Raw genomic sequence first — 4,412 nt, forward strand, 5'->3', positions numbered from 1 at the left:
ACCAACCCCCAGAACACCAGGAGAACAGGAATCAGATAAATAAAGTTTATTTTCAACAATGATGAGATGGTGATAATGTGAGTCTGGTTCTTGGGAGGAGCTACCGGATCATCAGTTTCACTGAAGAATAAGGAGAGGAGAATGGTGAGTTCAGTTTTGTCGGAAAAGGGAATGTTGAAAACAATCAGAAAGTTCTTACTTTGTGTTGAAGGTATTTTGCCAAGGAGGAAATACTGCAAGTTCCAAGGTACGGTCTTTTTTGTGGGCATCTTTGTAGTGATCCAGGTTCCAGCGTGAAATCTTGATGGAATGAGCTCTTTGATGGAGACTTGGAGACTGCGGTGGAGGGCGGACGGGTAAGTACAGGCGAGGAGGAGCGAGGAGCGAACCGACTGCCAGCTGAGAATCCAGAAACAGGTTATTGTAGTTTTGTGGAAACGTTGGAGGGACTCAGGCAACCAGTGGGTACCGTATTTTCCGCACTATAAGGCGCACCATATTATAAGACGCTCCTTCAATGAATGGCCTATTTTAAAACGTTTTTCATATATAAGGCGCATAGAATAGACGCTACAGTAGAGGCTGAAGTTACGTTATGTATCCACTAGATGGAGCTGCTCTAAAGTGAATATCAACAAAACAGTCCGACTCCGGTCGGAGAGCCTTTGTAGAGCCCTGAAAACATGTTGCGAACGTGATATTGTTTAATAGGTATATTGATCATATTGTGCAAGCATTTATTTGATTTAGTGTTTAGTTGGAATAATTCAATTGGTTGATAGCTAAATATGTGCTCCAACTGTTTTATTTTTTTATTTCATAAATTTCTGTCATGATAATACCCCTTTAAGACCCCAATGCATGATGGGAGTTGAAAGTTCATGACCTGAGATTATTAAAAAAAGATGAGAAAACTACACACGCTGTATGCTCGAACCGTTGATTTTTTTTTTTTATAAAGTTGCACAAAAGCTAATTTGAGTTTCTTTTAAGTTCTTTTTAAGGGTGCAACACCTTCCGCGACTGGGCCGGGCGTGGCCTGACGATGGCCACCCTTCTCCTTTTGTGCACAGCATGTTGGTGGAGAACGTGGTGCTAAATGACCTGCAGGCGACCTGATTATAGACGGTCGGTAGGTAGATAGGTCAGTCAAACTTTATTAATAGATTTACAAACCAGCGTTCTAACAACTATCCCAGCATGCACCGCGCGCTTCTTCTTCTACGGGCAAAAATTAAGTCGGCGGCTGCTTACCGTAGTTGCTAGACCTGTTGTGGCTCAATATTGGTCCATATATAAGGCGCACTGTCTGCTTTTGAGGAAATTGAAGGTTTTTAGGTGCGCCTTATAGTGGGGAAATACGGTAATAATCCACGGCGTAACAAAGGGAAACGAGAAGGCCAGGGACTTGGGCAACCAGTGGGTAACATCCACAGCGTCATCAGAAGGGAAAATCCTGAATACCAGGTCTTGGGCTTCCCAAAGGATTTCCAGGGCGTCACAAGGGAACACCTGAGGAAGATGCGACAAGGATAAATTACTTGGAGTATCTTCAGAGGAATAAAAACAGAGAACTAGCTCAGGAGGTCTTTTTATACAATTACGGGCAAACAATCAGGCATTGAGGTGTTTGCAGTCAGCTCCTCATATACTCCAGGTTCATTAGCTGATAGATCACAGGTCCACTGGCTGAGTCAGCAGGCATGCTCTCCACAAGTGCAGCCTCCAGTCGCCCTCTAGTGGCTGAAAAGGGGAAGCAGCAGGCAGACAGAACCCCCCCCCCCCCCAACAAAGAAACAAAAAACCCTGGTTCCCAACATGCTGGAGTACTTATTTTATTTAAAAGTTTAATAGGACAGAATCCAAGACGGTTTCATTTTTATCAAACCGAACTTGAAATTTTTCCAAATCTGTTTCTGCTCAACCTGTAAAAGTAACAAACAAAAAATAAATGCTCATTATTTCAGAAAGACGTGTCAACTCTATGTAATATTTTATTGGAACATCTTTAGTCATAACTTTAACAGGAAAAGGATTTGGACTTTACCAAATATATTATAACTAATAAAGTAAAAGAAGTGTCTTATAAAATTATTCACAGAATTTACCCATCCAAACATTTTCTACGTTTTAACAATAACATGGATATTATTTGCCCTTTTTTGAAGGAAACACAAGATCTTTGATTTATTTTGTTGTCTTCTCTGTTCAATTTTGGAAAAGTATTTTCATTCTGATTTCTGCTTCTATTGAGCAGTATGTCTCCATTTGTTTTGAACATGTATTGTTTTGCTTTATTAACTATCCAATAGCTAAAAAAACATTTATATATTATTAATCTTATATGCTTAGCCAAATGGCACATGCACAAACGCCGTTACACTAATAAAAAAACACGTCTTCCCATATTTGGCAATGAGGTCAAAACTATTGGAAATTCCACCAATACTAAAGCTATTAAAATTAGCACATTATGTTCTCTTTAATGTATTTATGTGATAATAGGCTGATGTACTGCCTCAATGTTTTTCGCCCCCTGGCGGTCATTATCTCACACTCTATGCTGTTTTTGTAATATTATGTATTTTGTATCTCAATAAAGATTACAAACAAACAGAAAAACACAGATGCATCCTGGTAGACATGCCAGGTGCATCCTGGAGGAGAGAGGTCAGAGGGGTCAGTGAAAGGGTTTTAAAGCACTCCCCCTGCTGGCAGCCCCATGCATAGCATCATAAAACAACATGGAATGATACACTTTGAAAAAATGTACAAATACATGAAAACAGAAATGAAAAATACTTCTACAAATAGATTGGCTGTTATTAGCCTTACAGTGTGTATTACAATAACATGATTGATATCCTGTTTACTTAATATCATGCACAGTGTTTTAATATAATAAAATTTCTAATTTGTTATAAAATAAATTTCTTTTTTAAAATGATTAATATTTGTTGGTCTGTTTCATTTGATTATGTTTTGATGTGGTTTGGGCTTGTTTGGAGAGTTTAATTTTCAATGACAGTCCTATGCTGCCATCTAGTGGAGGGTTAGGGATATAGGATGAAACCCACTTCCACATTAGAGCAAACAAAATAAACTAAAAGTGGTAAGGGGACAATCTTGGCACAGAGAATATGTGGAAGGGGTGTCACATACCCTCCAAGTTTGGTCGGTATGGCTCCTTCCCTTGACAGAGCTGCTATTTACCTCCATTCATTTGAAGAATTGCTCACTCANGTCAACTCCGTATGTGATATTTTATTGGAACATCTTTATTCATACCTTTAACTGGAAAAGGATTAGGATTTTACCAAATATATGATAACTAATAAAGTAAAAGAAGTATCTTTTAAAATTATTCACAGAATTTACCCATCCAAAGTTTTTCTACAAAGTTTTAACAATAACATGGATATTATTTGCTCTTTTGTGAAGGAAACACAGAAGATGTTTGATTTATTTTGGCCTTTTCTCTGTTCAATTTTGGAAAAGTATTTTCATTGTGATTTCTGCTTCTATTGAACCGTATGTCTCCATTTGTTTTGAACATGTACGGTTTTGTTTCATTAACTATCCAACAGAGCTGGAGATGGGCACCAGCACCTCCCGACACCGCTAAGTAACAAGGGTTTACAGAAAATGGATGGATGGATGGATGGATGGAGTTTCAAACAGATAAAAAAACATTTTTATATTATTAATCTTATTATATACTTAGCCAAATGGCACATGCATAAATGCTGTTACACTAATAAACAACACTTCTTTACATTTTTGGCAATGAGGTCAAACAGTATATCAAAACTATTGGACATTCCACCAATACTGAAGCTATTAAAATTTGCACTTTATGTTCTCTTTAATCTATTTATGTAATACTAGGCTGTTGTACTGCCTCAATGTTTGTTGCCTCAATGTTTGTTGCGCCCTGGCAGTCATTATGTCATACTCTATGCTGTTTTTGTAATATGTATTTTGTATCTCAAGATTATAAACAAACAGAAAAAGACAGATGCATCCTGGAAGGCGTGCCACGTGCAAGCTGGAGGAGAGAAAGGAGGGATGCTATGCTGGCAGCCCCATTCATAGCATCATAAAACAACATGGAACAATACACTTTGAAAATATATACAAATACATGAAAACAGAAATAAAGAATACTTCTACAAATAGATGGACTGTGATTGGTCTTACAGTGTATTACAATAACATGATTCAATATATATATACATTGATATCTTCTTTACTTAATATGCACAGTGATGTAATATAATAAAATTTCTAATTTTTTATAAAATAAAATTATTTTTTAATTATTAATATTTGTCTGTTTCATTTGATTAGGTTTTGATCTGGGTTGGGCTTGTTTGGAGCGTTCCATTTTCAATGACAGTCTTATGCTGCCA

Source organism: Poecilia latipinna, unplaced genomic scaffold (genome assembly GCF_001443285.1).
Source record: "Poecilia latipinna isolate Pla-1442-1.1 unplaced genomic scaffold, P_latipinna-1.0 Scaffold3798, whole genome shotgun sequence".
Lineage (NCBI taxonomy): Eukaryota > Metazoa > Chordata > Actinopteri > Cyprinodontiformes > Poeciliidae > Poecilia > Poecilia latipinna.